A 22,011-nucleotide genomic window follows, 5' to 3' on the forward strand; every position below is an offset into this window, starting at 1 on the left:
ACTCCATTCCTTGGAAGTAAGCCACTAAGTTCAGCCCACATTCAAGGAATAGGAATTAAGTTCAACCTCCTGGAGGGGGTAGGATCTACATATATTATTTGGAATTCTTCTAAAGAGAAAAATATTCCCTTTCTTTCTTTCTTTCTTTATTTAGTTAGTTGTATTTGTATGGACTCATATATATTAACTTTATACTTTGGGTAATAATATAATACAATGTCATTCTTTTTAACATAAATGGACTCATTTTATGTGAACACTTTTGAAACTTTTTTATTCACACGATCCATACTTTTTATGTCAGTCTAAATAAATCTTTTTTGTTTTAACTACTATATAATATTACATTGCAGAGCTGTTTCAGATTTTATTTATCTAGTCCTGTTTTGTAAGATATTTAAGTTGTTTTAATTTTTATTCTTACTCAAACACTGCACAGTGAAATTCCTCTGTATATCTTTGTGTATTACAGATCAATATTAATAAGACCAATACCTAACCATTGAACTGCTGAGTCAAATAGGCATTTTTCCAATGTGATAGGTATTATCAGATGGTTTTCTAAAAGGCCTGCACCAGCTGATATACATGGTGAGCTTATAATAGGTCACTGCATTTTAGCATGGGACCCACTTTCTTTTTTATAATTGTGATGCATGGCCACCTTTCCTAATTATAGCACGATGTTATTTTTACACTTTTTGCTATAGATACATTAACCTGTAGTTATGGGATTTAAGCTTTATTCTTAGATGTTGTTTTATTCCTATGGGCAAGAAACTGACAGACTGAAACCAGAGAAATAATGGGAGAAATAACTTGAGGTTTGCTCCAACATAGCAACAAAATAAAAGCCAGGAGAAAATGATTAAGAAAGAGAGAGAGAGAGAGAGAGAGAGAGAGAGAGAAGTAAATACCTGAAAGAGATTGTAATTAATCAATATCAGGATCTGGTAAATTGGAGAAACTGACCATGGTGTGTATTTAAGAAAGAGACTGTTTCCAAAGCTTCTTCACCCAAGGTTCGGAGAAAATGAAATAGCCGGTTCTGGATAAAGGGCTAAACCTAGCAGTCATTCTTAATATTTACCCCAAGTGGCCAAATGTACTAGTAATTGTTTGTTTTCTCAGAGACTAGCAATTTAAAGAAGTGATGATAAAAAGTGAAAAATGAAAATCAAAGCCTGTTTTGTTTTAGGCAAGAGATAGCTGAATTCTAAAACAAGGCCCTTAGTTTCATGTTCTTCCTTTCTCTTGGGCCTATTCTTTCACCACAGATCCCTTGGCAGACAGGATACCTGTCTGCTGCGGCAGATGCTGTGTTTGAGAGAGGCCTGAAGTGACCTCTATGTCATACATCAGAGAGTAACCCCCTTCTTTGTATTTTTTGATGAGTGCCAGTGAATCAGGATGATAGCGTTCCTCTTGACGCTTTTGCCTAGAGGACTGTTTTTTGTCATTTTTGCTACAAGCAGAGTCTCCATATCTCTGCTCCCCTCTCAGAACATAATAAATATTAACATATTCAACAGAGGACTTGCCTCTTTCCTAATCACAGGTTAGATCTGCTGACTTGTTTCAGGTTGGTTTGGGTTGAGCTGTTAAAGAAACATATTAGGTTAGGGTCCAGGTCTGTGATGCAGAATCCCCAAATAGACATCAAGTTTGGGAGCCATTCGTTTTCATTACCCTCTTTCCATGGGAAAAGCCAAGAAAACCATTTATGTATTTAAAACAATAAGCTGATCACTGTTGCTATTTAACATCTTATTTATTAGAAAATGTTCATTCTTTGTCATTATGCCTGGAGCCAATGCTGCACATGAAATAATTACTTTAAAAACAGAAAAAAAAATTAAATAATACCAACTTGGAAGCAAATTTAAAATTAAAACAATCCCCTAGTTGTTCTTTCCGGACAGCTCTGCCCTACCCTCAAGAGATCAGTGGATAAATGACATCCAGTTTTCTCAGTTTGCCCAACAATGATGGGGAGAGGGTGATGGAACAACATCCTTGCACCAAATAGCTTGGCCACTCCAGTTGGTAGCTAAATATAAAATGAGTTTGCGAGTCATGGATTTTGCAGGCCGTTTCTGTGACTCAATTCCAACAGCTACACTAATTCCATTTTAAAATTAAGGATTGAGGGGCTGCTAAGAGTGGACTGAGCCCTTTCCATTATTCTATTTTAGGGAAAGCACTAGCTAGATGGCCCAGATACCAGCTATTATTGACCACTAACTTTGGAAACTCATTTGCAATGAACTTTCCATACCTATATGGTTGGGAAATGTACTATCACTTCTCTTCTCAGTGAGGTTATCAAGAAACACACTTGAAAGAATTCCCAATGGTCACATAATCATTCTTTCAAAATAGCAATTTGGCTCTAGCAGCCTTCTTCCCATTCAGCTAAGCAGGCCTGTGAATGATAATGGAGACAGCTAATGCCTTTTGGATTTTCTGGGGATGGGGGAACCTACCACTATATGTAATTAGTAGGAAGTATCAGGAAAAGCCAACTCTCATGGAAGCCAAACTGAAAACACACTAAAAAATAAACCTAAATTACACTTATGGAGTCCCTTAGGAAGCAGAGGAAGGGGATAATTTTCTCATGCTAAGAATGACATAAGACTGCCCAAGTCTTAAATACGCAAGACTTCACAAGGATCTGGAACAAAAGAGGAAGATTCCATAAGAAAATAACAGAACCATTTTGTTTTCATGACCTTTTTTCACTTGCTCGCTCTTTCTTTTCCAATAACGTATCTGATGTTTCCACTTCCCCCAACAACTACAACAGTATCATGAACATTCTTGACTAGTAGACATTAGGTTACCTACACCAGATGAGGAGGTCCTCTCCTGGGCTCACACCTGCTGAAATGTGACTGAAGTGACTGTTTAAGCACATTTCAAAAGCTCACAGCACAGCTAGCTTGTGACTGGGCTGCACATGGGGAAAGGCAGACACAAGCCAGTTAGTGCCATCTGAGAGCAGAGATGGGGGCTTTGCCACTGGCCAAAATCTGGTCACACCTCATATCCAATGCTCTCCTCACAGACCCCTCCCCTGAACTCTCTCGGAAAGCTCATTCTCACTGCTGCCTCTAGACCTTTGTTCTGCTGTCCATCTGAGGCTGTCTGCAGGGTGGGGCGGGGTGGGGGGGGTCCTCTTCTAACCCCACCCTAGTCTAACTTGAACTGATTCCTCAAGGACCTACCTCTTTTCAGTTTATAGGCCTTATTTTTCTCACCTCACCCTACACTGAGCTCCCCCTCCTCTGAATTCTAGTAGCACTTAGAATCTACATAGTAATGTAATAATAACAATATTGTATGTGTGTATTGTATGTATATATTGAGTACTCACTACATACTAGGTCTTATGATAAGCAGTTGACATATATTTTACCTTATTTCATCTTCACAGCTAGCCCAATCTATTTCACATTTGTGGAAACCATGGGTACAGACCTAGTAAGTGCAGAGATGGCACTTGAAACCAGGCCTGTCATCAGGAAAACCCATTTCTTCCCCATACTCCATACTCCATCCTTTGGTCTATGTCACAATATACTTGCACTGTATCCTTTCTAAATTATTTTATATCTTGATATATGTGCTTCTGTCTCATCTGCACGATGGCATTTCCTCCAGTGGGGATCATGTGTGTGCATAATCCCCATCTTATAGAGCACGGAGCTTTGCACTCAGTAGGTGCCTAATTTTGTGATTGGATATAGAATGAAAGTAGGACAAATGGATATGCATTTTTATTGGAGGCTCTCAAAGGGCTTTATAAGAAAGATCCTGTTGGTCTGTGGTACATGGAGAGGAGAAGACAAGGTGATGCTGATATGTGAAAACAGCCTCCCAGTATAATAAATCATCTGAATTCAGCTCACTACAGCTCTCCTAGCCCCTCCAATGGGTGAGGCCATGTGAGGTCTGGCAAAGATGTAGTGTTAGAGAAATCCCCAGGAGTTGGGCCATCTCTGCCACAAAAGTAGTGTATCTGTGGCAATCATTGTTCTTGAGGTTTCTCTGAGGAGCTAAAATCACTGCATCCAATCAGCTTTGACATACAATTGCAGCATGTTACTGGCCTTCCTTAGAAAGCTTTTACTGGCTCAGTTAGATCATTGGAAACCAGTATCAAATGAAAGCCTTCCTGATTGACTTTCTGTTAGGAGGCTATTGCATTATAAACCTTCAAGACCTTAGCTATAAAATAATTTTAAGTGTAATATCAAAAAAAGAGTTCCAACATGTAATCAGTAAAACTTAGAAGATACATAAAAGTTAGAGTGGGTCAACTAGTTTGAATGGCACACAAATTTAATGCTAATATCACAATTTAATGAAAAATCTCAGTATCCAGTGGAGTTCATACAATTCCAACATTGCCCTTCAAAGAACCTCAACCAGGTTACTTCGCCTTGCTGTGCCTCAGTCTCCGCATCTATACGAAGAACACTATAATCTCTTAATCTTCTATCACATTCTAGATGTCACCTGATATTCATCTGACGACAGGAGCTCCCTTTCCCAATTCTCCTGTAAATACATACTACATTTCTCAAAATCTTTCTACATACCCATCTCTATTACAAAAGTGTATCACTCAGAAGTTTCTGTCAGGGCAACCAGCATTAGAGAAAACAAAGCCAGAAATAAGTTCCACATATACAATCGGCTGCTCATCCATTCAGTGATGTCATTTTCCTTTTAGAAAATAGTACTTAAAAGAATAAGATTCTACCTATGTTCTTATCAAGGTGGACAATACTCTCATAACAACTTATAAAGTGATTTGAGAAAATCCCTTCCTAACACAAATTACCACAATATTCAGGTCAATTAGAAATTAGGAAAATACTTAATACATTTTTTAATTAAACACAATGCCAGGAAAACAGAATCCAAGACGCATTAAAGAGGGACAAAAATTCAAGTTCTCACCAAAGCTCTATACCTAGTCAACTTTGCCAGACCTTCCTTACTTTTTAAATTCTTGAATCTCTAATTTTCACGGGTTCTCCCTTCCACTTTACCTATTGCCACACTGACTGCAGTCATGCCCAGCCACCTCTAGAAGCCAACTCTTTCATCCCTTCCTCTGTCTTTGTCTACTGTATCTAAAATTGGCGGGCTGGAAAACAAGATGCCCAAGCCTATTAAAATCAAGAATAAAGTTATAGAACTAGATGGGACCTGAGCTGCTCCCATGAGGAAATGTCATGAGCTTGTGACACCTGCTAGTTGCTAGACTCTCAACTGAGTCACAGTCAGGTAAGGCTGTCAGATTTCTTTCAGACTAAGAAAGCTTTGCTCCACTTAGAGGCAACATCATTTGGGTTTTTTGCTTTGGGAGAAGAACCCTCTTGATAATACTACAAGGTCTGTCCAGAAGGTATCCAGCCCTGTAATATGAAAAATAGAGACATTTGTTGAAGAAGATACAAGATACAGAAACATTGTACATAGGACAATGACGCCTCAGTCCCTTTCAAAGTAGGCACCTTGGGACCTCAATCAGTTCTCCCAGCATCTCTTCCACTGTTCAAAACGCTCTGCAAAATCCTTTGTTGGAATCGCCATCAGGTGCCCCATTGTATTTTCCTGAATCTCATTGCTGGTCTGAAATCTCTTCCCTTTCAAAGGTGATTTTAGTTTTGGGAAAAGCCAGAAGTCACGGGGCACCAAATCTGGGCTGTGGAGGGGACTGAATCACCTGAGCAATTTGATGTTTCACAAAAAAAAACTGTGCACAAGACATGATGCATGAGCAGGAACATCTTTGTGATGAAGCTGCCAATCACCAGTTGCCCATAGCTGCAGCCATTTTCATCGTATTATATCTCTCAACCAAAAAAGAACATTGAAGTAGTACTTCTTTTTTTTTTAATATTGTATTTATTTATTTTTAGAGAGGGGGGAAGGGAGGGAGAAAGGTAGAGAAACATTAATGCATTGTTGCCTCTCGCACACCCCGAACCGGGGACCTGGCCTGCAATCCAGGCATGTACCCTGACTGGGAATTTAACTGGAGACCCTTTGGTTCACAGGCAGCGCTGAATCCACTGAGCCACACCAGCCAGGACAAGGTAGTATTTCTTATTGTTTGGCCTGGAGAAGCATACTCATAATGGACAACACCTTCCCAATCAAAAAGCACAGTTAACATGGTCTTGAGCTTCCTATAACTTTGCCACGTCTTCTTCAAGCATGGAGAACCAGGCAACTTCCATCGAGATCACTGGACCTTTGTTTCCACATCATAGCTGTATACCCACCATTTATCTCCAGTTATGAACTTCTTGAGGAAATCTGGTTCATTCGTAGCAGTTTGAATCAAGTCATTAGCAACTGCAGCACGATGTTCCTTCTGCTCTGGTAGCAAAAGCCACAGAACAAATTTTGCCATGACACATTTCATGCTAAGATCCTGTATCATCTCAAACACAGCAGTTCTCAGAATCCTCAGATCAGCTTCTAGTTCTCACACTGTCAGTCGCCAATCTTCACTGATTGCAGCCCACACGTGTTTAACACTCTCAGGTGTTCTGCTTGTTGCAGGCCTTCCAGAACTTGGATCACTTTCAACAGATTCTCAACCATCTTTGAAGAATTTGTGTCACATTTTTATTTGCACTGCACTCATTGTCCCCAAAAGCCTTCTGAAATGTCTGAATAGTTTCTGCAGAGCAATGTTCAAACCTAACGCAAAATTTGATGCAGATTTGTTGCTCTCTTCACTCATATTGAACGCAACTGCCACACAGTACACATGCTCATTGAACAGTGTCTACTTCCGCTATTGACTAGTACAGTACAGTCATCATTGTTCATGCATGCACATTCCATTCCACTCTCCTTGGCTGCCAGGTCACATCAATGTCACACAAACCATTCTCATTATATTAACAATGGCTGGACATTTTCTGGACAGACCTCATATATGACCTTGAAAGCACATCCTCCTTTGTGACTAAATTGGGCTGAGTGGCAGGTCTGGCCTCCAGAGCCAGGTAGGATGAGATTGATGGTTCATGCTCTGGGCTCCAAGGAAAATGGGCTGTTCTTGAGCAAAGGGAGAGTGAGACCTCATACCCCTGGAGGCCTGCACAGGAATTCAGTCTCTGCACCGTGAAGTCACTTTATACCTTTCCTGAGCTCTTAATTCAATTTGCAGCAGGTGTGGGCAGTCAGAGGGAATGAATGGCTGGTATTTTCCATTGAGGGCTCTGAATAAAACCAGAAATACTTTGTGCTGCTAGGGGAGCGCAGTGAGATGAGCCGCTGAACTGTAATGGGTTCTTAAACAAACAGGCCTCCAGCCACAGGAAAAGCCATCTAAGAAGGTATATTTTTATTAGTCCTTCTTTTAAAGACTTACAAGATTTTAAAAGAACCACATGAATTCCGTTTTTAACTTGCATAAAAGTCTGCAGTTAATTTTTACGAGCAGATTTCAAATCTCTGAAAAACAGGTTTGGTAAAATCTCTGAGAAGACTTGAACTTCAAGGTTTGGGGAAACCTCAGGGAAAAAAATAGAACTCTTTATTTCTTTTGTACATTTTCCCTGAAAATCTGGGTCACATTTTTGGTAAATAATATTTAAAGTATAGCAAATCTCACTTAACCTTACTCTAATCCTCCCATGGAAAATGCCAGGAATGAGTGACTGTCTACCCACTTTTAATGGGTAGGTACAAATCATCAGAGCCAAGGCTAATCACTTTCAGATTAAGAGTTTTTTTGGTTTCTAATATGTGATATTGAAAGAATATTCCACAAAATATACCATCAACTGCTGTCCCCTCCACCATCCCTAAAATTCCTCAAATTGGCAGAAGGCATGAGATGGCTGACTGGACTCCCTCATTCATTTGCCTCAGCCCTGATTTGGTCTGTGACATTAATATGTAAGTTAATTAAAGTAAACACATTAAAATTTTTTCTAATTTAGTCATATGTGATTAATATCCTTAGTCTCAATTAGCTGTTTAATTCATTCTAATTTTCCTCCAATAATCAATGGTTTTATTGAAGTTACTAAGGTGAACAAAATGGTCTTCCTCTTAGGTTCATGTCTATATAAACACAATATAAAGAGACTAGCCCTAAGAACTGAAGGCAGATGTCTTTTTTTCTCTCTCTCTCTCTCTTACTTTTACCTTAGTAAGAACCCAAAAGAAAAGGCCAAAATGTGGAGATCTGGCTTCTTCTGAAAAGCCAATTCAGTGTATACAATATTTCTGCATGCCCTTAATACCAGCAGGGTAAACAATGGCTCAATAGGTCAAGACCAACAAAGGGCTGTGTTTAAGAGGAAATCGAAAACTCAGAGACAGGACATCATGTCTATTCTATGTCACGGCACTAGATCACACAGCAACACATCACCAGGAAATGCCCAGGGCTTAGGGTTCAGTCAGAAATTAAGGCTCAGACTCCTTCTATCACCTCCAGACCTTTCTATCCTCCAGCCACTTCTTCCTACCTTTTCCCACCTTCTTCACACTGGAAGCCCAGCTTCAGAACAAGCTATATCTGGAAAATGCTTAGATGCTGACCAAAATGTGAAATATTTATAACTCCCTAACCCTACTACCATAGTGATCAGAGGTCCACCAAAGTGTGAGGACCAAATGTAAATGATTTTTTAATCATAACATTCAAATTATTAGCATTAGAATGGCAGGAGCATGTATTTTAGAATTTTGGAGGGTGTTACTGTTAAGTGCCTCAGAGGAATCAACATTACAAGCCCGAAGTGAAGGCTGACCTGATTGAAGGAGGGTGCTAGCTTTTGCTAGAGCAACCATGTACACTGGAGACCAGCGTGTCTGAGTGAGCTGACAGCTTTCTCCGCAGAAGACTTTGAAAGGACAGCTTAAGGAGAGGGAATTAAGCCATTATGGAAAGTACAGTGATGTTCCTCCTTCTAGCGTGACTGGAAGAAGTGACCAGGCTGAACAAGCCAGGCATGTACATAATCTCCTTTCAAATATTTATAAAATACTATTTATACATTTTCCAAGCTGGTCTCTCTTGACCATAACTGATTCCATTAGAATCCTGGAATCCAAAAATGTCACATATAACCTATTCCAACTTTTTCATTTGACAGATGAAAAACCCAAGGTTCAGAGAGATAAAGTGATTCCCCCAAATTATTAAAGTTTTCTATTCCCCTCAGAGCAGAATAACATGAAAAGCAATAATATATATGACTTGGGGCAGGGAAGCCAATGTAAGTGGTATGTTTGGATGTTTGCCCATTAACTATATGATTCCAAGTAATTTTCTTCATTTCTCTGAACCTCAGCTTCCTCATTTCTAACAACTAGAGTAATAATAGCAGCTACCTCAGAGGTTTGTTGTAAGAATTAAATGAGAAAAAATACTTGAAGCATTAAGCATGGTGCCTAATACCTAGTAAGTATCAACAAAAGGCATATATAATAATTACTGTTATTCCCATCATTACCTCTGCTCTTAGAATAAAGTCTATGTAATAGTGAAGGCAGGAGTCAAAATAACTATTATTATTATAACAATAATATGACTAGAATTTCTTGAGTATGTGCCTGGGCACTTTACTATTTTAAATACATTATCTCATCCCAAACCTTCCAGTTCTATAGATAAGAAAATTTTTCCTGAGACTTAAAATTTTGCTTAAAAGACCTTTAAAAATTTGCTCAAAAGCTGGGAAATGCAACTTCCGGCCAAGATGGAGGCCTAGACAGACACGCTGGGTCTCCCTCTATAACTAAGAAGGAATACAACTACCTCAAAACTAGAAACAACCAGAAGTTCCAGAAAATCAAACTGCATGAAAGTGCAACAAAGAAATAAGAAGAAATAGTCATCCAGACAGGTAGGAGGGGCGGAGCCGAGGCAGAGAGGATGCAGTGTGGTGGCAGCAGTAGTGGTGGCAGCAGCAGGACAGCGGAAAGCACAGTCACATGTTTTAAAAAGTGGGGAGGGGCGCCTGGGGAGCATTCCCAGCTCCTGACCAGACCACGAAGTTCATGGTCCCAGCACCAGGGAAAGTCAAGCCTCATTGCCTCTAATTATGCAAACCAGTAGGGGTTGGGGTGGAGGAAGAAACTGACAGTCTCTCAGCAGAGTCAAATTGTTTAAAGGGCCCCTATGATCCTAGAATGTCTGCAGACCTACTGTCTCTGGGAACAATGGCCAGGGCAATAGCTAGAGGCACCAGTCCCATACAGAAGTGGGAAAAGTGCCTGGAAAAGGGGCGGGTGCTGAGCTAGCAGCATTGTTCCTCTCAGATCCCTCCCCCACACACAGCGCCACAACGTGGTGAAACAGGTCGCCCTGTACTGATGAACACCTAAGGCTCCGACCCTTACAGTGTAACAGGAGCGACAGCTCTACCTAAGACACAGAGGCAAACAAACACAGGAGCCTGTCAAGATGAGGAGATAGAGAAGTATGGCCCAAAAGGGGGAATGGATCAAGGTTCCAGTGGGAGAACTAAGCGAAAAGGAGATAGCCAACCTAACAGATGCAGAATTCAAAACACTGGTGATAAAGATGCTCACAGACTTGATAGATATGCTTGAGTACAGCAAATGCATAAGATAAGAAGTGAAGGCTATGCTAAGTGAAAATGGAGGAAAATCCACACAAACACAGTGGTGAACAGAAGGAAACCGAGGTTCAAATCAGCGATTTGGAACATAGGGAAGAAATAAACAGTCAACCAGTACAGAATTAGGAAACAACTGTAAACAAAATGAGGAGAGGCTTAGGAACCTCTGGGACAACTTTCAATGTGCCAACATCCGAATCATAGGGGTGCCAGAAGGAGAGGAGGAAGACCAAAAAATTGAAAGCATGTGTAAAAAAAATGAAGGAAAACTCCCCAAATTTGATGAAGGAAATAGACATACAAGTCCAGGAAGCACAGAGTCCTAAATAAGCTAGACCCAAAGAGGACCACACCAAGACACATCATAATTAAAATGCCAAAAGTTCGAGATAAAGAGAGAATCTTAAAAGCAGCAAGAGAAAGCAGGGAGTTATCTACAAAGGGGTGCCTGTAAGACTACCAGCTGATTTCTCAAAAGACACTTTGCAGGCAAGAAGAGACTGGCAAGAAGTATTCAGTGTGATGAAAAGCAAGGACTTACAACCAAGATTACTCTATGCAGCAAAGTTATCATTTAGAATGGAAGGGCAGATGAAGTGCTTCCCAGACAAGGTAAAGCTAAAAGAGTTCATCATCACCAAGCCATTATTCTATGAAATGTTAAAGGGACATATTTAAGAAAAAGAAGATCAAAACTATGAACACTAAAATGACAACAAACTCACAACTATCAACAGCTGAATCTAAAAAATAAAAACAAAATCCAACTAAGCAAACCAGAACAGAAACAGAATCATAGGTATAGGGATCATTTGGAGGATTATCTGCTGGTAGAGGGAAGGGGGGAAAATGGGGAAATGGTGCAGGGATTAAGAAGCATAATTGGTTGGTACAAAAGAGACAGGGGAAGTTAAGAATAATATAGGAAAAAGTGTAGCCAAAGAACTTATATGCACGACCCACGGACATGAAGGAGGTTGAGATTGCTTAGGGGAGGGGTGTAGTAGGCAGAGGGGAGCAAAGGGGGAAATAATTGGGACTACTATAAAACATAATCAATAAAATATACTTTTTTTAAAAAAGCTGGGAAATGACACTCCTAGGACATGGACTAGGTCTCTCAGACTCCAAAATGCACACTGCTATTCTGAATTAAGATTAATCATCTATAGATTACAGAGACATAAAGAAAAGGAAATGTTTAATTTCATGACGAGGTCCTTGACTCTGTTCTCAACTAAAAAAGATGAAAGCCTGAATTTTAGAGCAGAATGTGCTGATATCAATCATTTCACTTAACCATGTCAGACTTTTATAATAAATGTTTTGGCTAAGTGTGAGGTCACTCAATGTCAGTTCAATACCCCTTTAACAGGGAGCTATAAGTCGATCCTGCCATCTTGAGATTTATCTCTGCCGTGCACTAAAATTGGTTGGTTTCCTATTGATGGAGCATTCAAGATACTAAAGCTTGAAAATTGGCTGCTATTTATTTGATGTGTCCCTGTATCCATCCAACTTGGAGCAGTGTTATCTGCTGTTTAACATGGCTTGAAGCTTCCCAAATCTAGCTTCCCTAATTGTGTGGAAGATGTCATTTGCTTGGAAAATGGTGGTAAGTTGTGGGCTATTCTTCTTATTTACACATATTCAGAGATCTTATTTATGCAAGCTATTAACCAGGTTAACTTTACCCACACTATCCCTAGGAAGGAGGGAAGAGCTAGGGTATGCAGCAGGCATACTTCTTAAGGGTGCTCAAAGAACTCTCAAAAAGTTACATCTTGAGTCAAAAGGCCCACATGTTGCAAAATATTGAGAGGAGAGTGCCTTAAATTGTGAAATCTTCTATGAGAAATCTCATTTTTCTGGAACTCCCTGACATCTGAGCCCTGGTGCTGCTGGAAGGGTTCCAAGAGCACCATAAAATTAGGGCTGGTCCTGTCTGAACTGAGTCCAGATCATTTCAAAGTGACTCAAGGCAGGGAAATAAATATTGAACCTAGTTAAACGTTGCTTGAGATTATGCTTGGCACTGGGTGTTCAGTCACTGATTTCCTCTTAGGTTACATGGGTTATTTTGAGCTCAAATGGATATGCCAGGGCGGATCCATTCAATGGCAGCAATTATTTGCAAGCACAGTTGCATTTCTGACACATTTAGTGGAATGTAATGTAAAGATTTATGAGATGGTATTGGGTGGGTAAAAATCCTTGGTTTCATGCTACTTTACCCAACTCTGAATCACATTCAGCTTTCCCCCATTCCTTTTCTCCTTTTCATTGCCTTCCTTGAATAAACTTTCTTTCTTTCTTTTTCCTTTTTTTTTTGACAATAACTGGTAAGTTATGAATAAACAGTAAAAAGTTAGGATCAAAGAGTTGTAATGATCTGTAGCTCACCTCACCCTCATCCCCACCCTTTTAAACTGCCAAAAGAATTGGGGGAGTAGCTAGCTATTTGGAAAAGAGATGTTTTAGGTGGCCAGATAATGAACAGACTTGGAAGCAAAGTTGCCCCAAAGCATACCAGCACTCTGTTTAGCCACATACCTGCTGAATCAGCCTGTGGCACTTTCAGTTTGGGACCGATGTTGAATTTTGTACCAGTGCCACAAGATGGAAGACACATGCAGTCCCAGCCCTCTGCCTCTCCTCCCTTCAGCGAAAGGAGAATACTCCTCCAGGGTCAAGTTGGATCTTGCTGTGTGACCCGAGGCCCTGGCTACTGTGTCCAGTCCCAGCCCAGCCAGGCACTGGAGCACATTCTGCTTAGAGCCCCCTTTGGAGTCAGACAAGTCCACCTGGGGTTCCTGATCTGCATTACATTAACTGTTGACCTTGGACAATAGACCTAAAATGCTCTAAACTCAGTTTCCTTATCTATAGCATAAGAATGATAAGAGTTCCTATCTCCCAGGGCTCTTGTGAAGACTTAATGGAGTAGTACATGTAAAATGCTCAGTTCAGCACCAGGCACACAGTAAGCAATAAATGGTAGAAATTAATATAATTCTCCAAATGGTAAACTACCTCCCTTTCTGAAAGGCCTGCCGAGTGTGGGCACAGATGTGATCACAACCTCCAGCCTCTACAGACCTGAGCACACTGACGTGGCAGCTCAAAAGCCTGGCAGGGGTGGAAGATGAGGACAGAGTGGGGAGTCCACCATGGCAGTCAGGGAGGAACCCCCTTACAAGGACATGTACCTGTTCCTTCAATTACACTGAGGTGCTCTGGCTCTATGTTTTGAAAAATTAGACACAAGACAACAGAATATAGATTAAATCCTGTTAGAAGAAAAAATCAGTAAGGAATATCTGTTTAGCAAAGCTCCAGACTTAGACTGTCTTCTTTCAAGAACTATTTGATCCAACTTAAGTCCAGGAGCCACAATTTGTGTGTATACAAGATTTTTTTCACTCCCAATGCATTTGCCCATAACTTATCTTATTTGAGCTTTCCTCAGACCTTTCAATGTATCTATTATCTTCAGTTTACAAGTAAGAAGCTGATGCCAGGAGAGTCTTAAGTCAAGTCCAAGGTCACCTGGTTGACTTATTTCCTGATCCCAGATCTTCTGATCCCAGTGTTCCTTGCACTATACTGTTCAGTTTCTTTCTACCCACTGGGAATTGTCACCACAACACCTACCACACTCACCACCTGGCATTCACTGATCCAATCTGGCTGTGATTAGAAACATGACCAATGCACAGACTTTGAAGAGGGACATGAGTTAATGGGGCATGAAAAATCTCTGGTTTTAAAATCTAGTCATGAATATGCACCAGATACAAAAGTACTTAATGGAAAGAAACCAGAGTCTAAAAATTTCTGGGGTGAGCTTTAGAAAGTAGACTGGACATGAGGGGCAATTTACTCTGTGAGCCAGCTGAATATAAATACCATGCTAATTTTAATGATAGACTGTCCCATAGACCTCAGACATAAAATAATCATTTCACTAAAGGTACAAATAAATGAGGATCTGACAAACAGGCAGATCAGTTCCTGAGCTCCCAGCCACAATGAATTATTTCTGTCCCTCCAAACACAACATTTTCAGAGTCCCCATACCCCCCTCCTTTGCTAAATGGGAAGAAAGACCTGAGCTTGTCAAAAGAGTCAAGCTCTCAGAAAGACGCAAAACAGATCCAGCAATGTTTGCTTCACCCTCCCCCTTTCCCACCACCTGGAAAATGAAGACTGACAACAATTAATGACTCCTGGTAACCATGTATGGATTATTCATCAGAGAAAGCATGATTTAAACCACTGCTAAGAAATGACTATTTCAAAATGTCCCAGAAAAATTGAGACTACTGTAATAACATAATCAATAAAATATACTTTAAAAAAAAATGTCCCACATCATCCTTCCCCAAACAGACCTGAAGCTGAGAAGGTGGAGGTGGACATTCAGGGTGAGCCAGAGTCACCACACAAATCTTCCAAAGAGCCTAACTATGACTCTGTCACTGTGGGGAGTACAGGGACAGTGCCTTGATTGAATGTCAGCTACACCCAGGAGGGAAATGGATTATCTTTTTCAGGGTATGTTCCATAGTGGTTTTCTTGCCTCATTTTTAGCCTACAGTAAAATAGGTTGTTTCCTATACAGAAAACACAGCCCTGCCCTCTACGTGGTCAGAGAACAGTGCACACTACACCCTACTGAGCTAACTAAACTGGTGGAGCTCAGCATAAGCAGCCACTGGACTACAACTGAGGGCAGCTGGAGCATGCCCAATGACGTCAGTAGATCCCAAGATTTCATTTCATTAATCTCTGCAGACAAATTAGTTGGGCATTTGCTGGCAGTATTTAAACTGCCATGGCAGGTCAAATTAGGAAGCTGCTAGCACCACAAGTCCAAAGGCAACATGGGTGTGTGTGGCAGGGAAGGGGGTCTTGGCTTCTGCCGAGGGTAAGATCTCATGGCTGCTCTGAAGCTGACCCAGCAGAACAGAGCAGGGCCTCTGCTGGCAAGCCCATGGGTCTCTCTAGATGGGGTATGGCCTCCTGCCACCACCATGACACATATCTCTACTACAACCAGAGACAACCAATTTTCCTGGGACTAGAGGCAGGGCTGGGTGACTGCAGTGGGAACCTCCTTCCCAGGAAGCTTGACAGACTTCCTCCCCGTAGGTGCTCCTTTTCTTTCCAGTGAAGTGTGATGGTGAAGAGCAGGAGTTGGAAGATGGGCTGTCAAGGTTTGAATCCCAGCTCTTCCCATGAGCCACCTGATCATGAGCACATCAGTCACTCAACCTTTCTGAGCTGCAGGTTCCTCTTCTACAAAAGGTAATAATAAAAGCTCCGACACAGCATCATGAGGTTGTTGTGGGAGTAAATGGTATGACTGGTGTAAAGACTTGGAACAGTATCTGACTCTGAGTAAATGTGGGGTCTTGTTAGATGTGATTTTCCTCTTCCCTGACACTGGGCCCACACCTTCCCCACTCCTGCTGGGGTGGTGCCTCTGCCCTGGGCTGTTCCTCCATTCACTCTTTTTAAACCTGCTTTCAGCTGCAATATGGGAAAGGGTCCATGATCCACAAATCCACACAAGGTTCACTTCGCAGCCCTATCAAAAGCATGTGTATTCCAGTGGAGAGGGGAGCTTTAGTTCCAAGGAACAAACTCCTAGGAGGGAATCTCAGGTATTTTTGGTTTGCAGGTGGAAAAAGTTTTGTTTTGTTTTGTTTTGTTTTTTCATCCTGTAGCAGAGTATTAAAGAATAGAGGAGGAAGCAGACCAGGGCCTCATAATCTAGACATTGGTTTTAGGACAAGAAGAACATGTATGATAGCAGGTTTTTTAGATAGAGTCAAGAAGGACAGAAGAGATGATACCACAAAGTTCTTTCCAAAAAACACAATAAGGTTGGCAGGGACCCAGTATCCCCAGTTGGAGGGAGAGAGGTAGAGATCCTGCTTGTAATACTCACTAGCCCAGGGCTACCTGACCATCAGGCTATCCATGGAACCATGACCTCTTGAGTCCTTTGTGAGGAATGACTGTGCTAAATTCTCACTTCCTTGTGTTTTTCACATGTCCAAGGGTACATGCAACTGAGAGACACCTTGATAAGGTTGTTCTCTGCAACTTTCTGGGACCATCACAGCCACATTAATAATCCTTCCGTCCCTCCTCACACACACTCCCCCCTTTTCTAGGCTTGAGAGAAAGGGGCTAGACAAAACACAAACTCTAAGGACCACATGTGGGAAGGTAATTCTAGCCAAGAGCAATCACATGTGCCCACAGATAAGGGCAATATTCATCACCAAAGGCCTCACCTCCTGCACTCTGTGAAAATGATCTATCTTCTTTTAGGTGGAAGGTGACAGTCCCACACCTTCCTACCTCAAACTCAAGCCACATGGGCCTATGACTGGACGATAGTGCTGGAAAGAACTGCTGGTCAGAAAAGACTGAAGTAGAATGAGGGAAGCCAGGCACATACATCCATGCCTGCCTTCCCCACCCCCTCAACCTTCCATCCCTCCACACCCCCTTTCCCCATGGAGAAGTATCCTCTGGTGATGGCTATGGCCTCCCTGCAGCAAGGGGAGTCCCTGTCCCCTCCCTATTGTTGAAGTAGCCCATCGAAGGCTCCAGTTCCTAGAGGGAAGGCCCTGGCCTTTTTCAACTAACTTCACACAGCACAAAGCCCAGACAATTTCTGTATAGCTCTGGGCATTTAACAAATGCTTTTAATGATGATGATGCAACCCTCTCAGCCTAGATCTGTCAGGGTCCCTAAGGCATGAAATGGTCCCCTGAGAAACATATATTATCTGAAGCTTTCTCTTTTGCTTAATTATATTGTACTAATGTTCTTTTTCCACAGGATTTCTCCTCCCCCAACTCCTTCACCCAAACCTGGCTACATTGTGGGTTGGATTTACATAAAAGACCAGCACATTATAATTGTGATGATTGATCACTGAAGTTTCCTTGGGTTCAGATTGTTTCCTAATGTGGATCATTTTTCATCATAAAGAGTCGGCTGATAATGATGTCATTTCCATTGCTTGAATTTTGAGGCTGTGGCCACATATCACAGAGTTTAAATGACTGTCTATGGGGCAGCAAAATCGTATTGCTATCAGTTTAAAGCAGTCACCGCTTTACTCCGGGGGACAAAACAAAAATTGGAGCCTCCTAAAACTCATCAAATAAGAGCAGGATGCCAAGAATACAAATCTATACGGGAGCTGGAGGGGCTGTGGGCTGGAGTGGGTTGAGTGGAGGGAGAGGAGGTGATGAAGCAAACCTGTTTTTGTGTGAAGCTGTGTGGTAAGCATCAGATAAAAATGACAAAGTCATACTTGACAGAAAATAAGTCACGTTGCTGATCATTGGATATCTTCAATGCACTCTCTTCTACAATCATTTAACTGTGATTTCACAGCAAGATTAAGGAGGAAGAATGGAAATCACTCATGAAGAGGAGCTTTGGACAAAAACCCATGTACCAGACCAGCCAGTGCACCTCCCACAGAGTGAGTGGGCCTGGAATATGACCTCGTTTTTTGTGTGTGAAATATGGCTAAGAAATGAAATGGATGTTCTGTGTGTGTTTAAAACAAATAGCTGCATCACTGAAATCCCAAGGCTTGCAGGCCCTAAATCACAGCTGTACCAGATGTTCTGTTTTCTACCATTGGCCTCTAACCCCCTTACCATGTGGCACTGCCTTCCAGACCCCTCCAGGATGTCCTGCAGATGTGGAAATTTTTTAGCCCCACCCCCAGCCCTGCCTTCCATGGCCTTTCTCATTTAATTTGTTTTCCCTCCTCTTCACTGTTTATTTTGAAAAATCACTAACTTAAAGAACAATTGTAAGAAAAGTACAATAGACACTGCTCACCTAGCTTCACCAGTTGTTCATACAATCCTCAACTGGCTGTATCTCTCTATATACATATACAGTTATATTTTTACTTAACCAATTGACAATTAGTTGCTTTAGCTTTATGACTTCATGACACTTCCACCCCAACATTCTTCAGGGTGTATCTCAAAAGAAAAAAAAGTTCTCATTTCTACACTACAGTTATTTTACTGAAGGAATTTAACATTGATAACTACTATTATCTAATATGTGGTCCTTATTTAAGTTCTCCAATTATCCCTATACAGTCATATGTAGTTGATTTAAATGTATATATACACATGATACACATGATTATATATTTATATACTTACAAATCATATATAAAATTATAAATATAATTATAAATATACAAATATAAATTGTAAATGCATATTTATACTTATATATAAATATATATTTATATATTTACATATAGATATATAATATAGAGGTAGAGATCTATAGATATAGCTCCAGGATTTAATCAAGGACATCACATTGCATTTAGTTCACGTGTCTCTTTACCCTGGTCTCTGTTTTGCCTTTTATTGGTGTTAGTTTTGTTCTGTGCTATTGCATTGGTTTTAGTAGTACCAGTATAGACTTATTAATTTTTTTTAAATGTATTTCTGAATTCCATCAACTTCCAGCCAAGATGGAGGCCTAGACAGACACACTGAGTCTCCCTCCACAACTAAGAAGGAATACAACTACCTCAAATCTAGAGAAAAGCAGAGGCTCCAAAAAATCAAGTTGCATGGAAGCTCAACAAAGAAAGATATAAAGAACAAATGCTCATCCAGACAAGTAGGAGGGGCAGAGTCCAGGTAGAGAGGATGCAGTGTGGTGGGGCCAGTGGCGGCGGCAGCGGCAGGACAGCAGAAAGTGCAGTCAAACGTTTTAAAAATTGGGGAAGGACACCTGGGGAACATTCCCAGCTCCTGACTAGACTGCGCAGCTCATGGTCCCAGCACCAAGAAAAATCAAGCTTCATTGCTTCTGAATGTGCAGACCAGTGGGGGTTGGGGCAAGAAAGAAACTGATGGTTTCTCAACAGAGTCTGCTTGTTTAAAGGGCCCCCACAGTCCTAGAACATCTGCAAACCCACCCACTCTGGCAATGATGGCCAGGGCAACAGCTAGAGAGGCACCAATTCCAAAAGGAAGTGGGAGAAGTGCCTGGAAAAGGGGCGAGTGCTGAGCAAGCGGTATTGTTCCCTCTCAGACCACTCCCCCACGTACAGCACCAAAATGTGGTGAAATGGGTCACCCTGTACTGACAAATACCTACGGCTCCACCCCTTACAACAAAACAGGAGCAATAGCTCCACCTAAGACACAAAGACAAACAAACACAGGAGCCTGTCAAGATGAGGAGACAAAAAAGTATGGCCCAAAATGGGGAAAAGATCAAGGTTCCAGTGGGAGAACTAAGCAACAAGAAGATAGCCAGCCTAACAGATGCAGAATTCAAAACACTGGTGATGAAGATGCTCACAGGCTTGAAGATATACTTCAGTACAGCAAACACATCAGAGAAGAAGGAAAGGCTATGCTAAATGAAATGAAAGAAAACCCACACAAAACCAAAGGTGAAGGAAAGGAAACCAGGGTTCAAATCAATGATTTGGAATATAAGGAAGGATAAAACAGTCAACCAGTACAGAATGAGGAAACAAGAATTGAAAAAAATGAGGAGAGGCTTAGAAACCTCTGGGACAACTATAAATGTGCCAACATGTGAACCATAGGGGTGCCAGAAGAGGAAAAGCAAAAAATTGAAAACTTATGTGAAAAAATAATGGAGGAAAGCTTCCCAAATTTTGCAAAGGAAATAGACATACAAGTCCAGCAAGCACAGAGAGTCCCAAACAAGCTAGACCCAAAGAGGACAACACCAAGACACATCATCATTAAAATGCCAATGGTGAAAGATAAAGAGGGAATCTTAAAAGCAACAAGAGAAAAGCCGAGAGTTACCTACAAAGGTAACTTTGTAGTTACCTACAAATGTGCCTATAAGGCTGTCAGCTGATTTCTCAAGAAACTGCAGGCAAGAAGGGACTGGCAAGAAGTATTCAGTGTGATGAAAAGCAAGGACCTACAACCAAGATTACTCTATGCAGCAAAGTTATCATTTAGAATGGAAGGGCAGATGAAGTGCTTCCCAGACAAGGTAAAGCTAAAAGAGGTCATTATCACCAAGCCATTATTGTATGAAATGTCAAAGGGACTTACTTAAGAAAAAGAAGATCAAAATTATGAACACTAAAATGACAACAAACTCACAACTATCAACAACTGAATCTAAAAAATAAAAACAAAATCCAACTAAGTAAACTGGAATAGGAACAGAATCACAGGTATGGGGATCATTTGGAGGGTTATCAGCTGGGGGGGAGTAGAAATGGGAAAATGGTGCAGGGATTAAGATGTATAATTAGTTTGTACAAAACAGACAGGGGGAAGTTACGAATAATATAGGAAAGGGGGAAGCTGGAGAACTGATATTCATGACCCATGGACATGAACTGAGGGCAGTGAGACTGCTGGGGGAAGTGGGGTACTGGACAGAGGAGAGCAAAGGGGGAAAAAATTGGAACTATCATAATAATATAATCAATAAAATATACTTTAAAAAAAAGAAATGTATTTCTTAGTATAATGGAAATATGTCAAGAGGACATAGTATCTAGCTTGAAGGAATTTCCACTGGGAAAACTGCATAATTTGAACATCAAAACAGCAAATGACAGAAGTGGCTATAACATATTAGGGGAAAAAAGAATATATTCTGATATGAAAAAAATAAAAGTGGAAAGAAGGAGAAGGAAAAGCTCTTCATTACAAAATAATGCCAACTAGTAAATGAGGAAGGAATTTAGAATTACCTCTTTATAGCCATCATAGTAATAACTTAGTCAAGAACCATCATCTCCCAGTCCATATTTATATCTCCTGCCTCCCATAGTGAGAACCAAGGTTCCCAACAACCTCAGTATTTTTACTAATTTGTTCAATCCTACAATACAGAGTAGTTTTCATATTGCTACACTATTACCACTACCAACAGCTTGTTAAGTTTAAGATTTCTTTGCAATTTTTGTTCTTAGAAAATGTCACTTTGGGAATATACAATCAGAATGCTATGCTTAAGAGAGACTTGAATAATTTTTCTGATGTGTGATTATCTATTTGACATAAAATTAAGATTTTTGCTTTCTGTTTGAATTCAATATCTTTTTCCAATCCTTATTGATTTGGTTTTTGGAAATGAAAACTATTAACATAGCTTAAAAGTCAAAACCAAGTCAAAAGGTACACTCAAGAGAGGTCCCTACCCCTACCCCTACCCCTACCCTTACCCCTTACACTTGGTTCTTAGATGCCCCTGTAGATATTAATTTCATTAATTTCTGGCTAATTTTTCTTGCACTTCTTTTTGCAAAAATAAGCAGTTTCATCAATGACTCTTTAAAGCCAT

At 40.7% G+C, this 22,011-nt stretch overlaps 1 long non-coding RNA gene across 1 annotated transcript; it reads left to right on the forward strand.

Annotated features, from left to right (window-relative positions):
- The first annotated feature begins 15,507 nt into the window (after positions 1-15,507).
- Positions 15,508-18,513, forward strand: LOC150008464 (uncharacterized). Its single transcript, XR_016511313.1, has 3 exons — positions 15,508-15,567; positions 15,811-15,947; positions 17,500-18,513. It is a non-coding gene; the product is annotated as an uncharacterized LOC150008464 (long non-coding RNA).
- The last annotated feature ends 3,498 nt before the right edge of the window (positions 18,514-22,011 follow it).

This window comes from Furipterus horrens, unplaced genomic scaffold, assembly GCF_987537825.1.
Source record: "Furipterus horrens unplaced genomic scaffold, mFurHor1.1.pri manual_scaffold_5, whole genome shotgun sequence".
NCBI classification, from domain to species: domain Eukaryota; kingdom Metazoa; phylum Chordata; class Mammalia; order Chiroptera; family Furipteridae; genus Furipterus; species Furipterus horrens.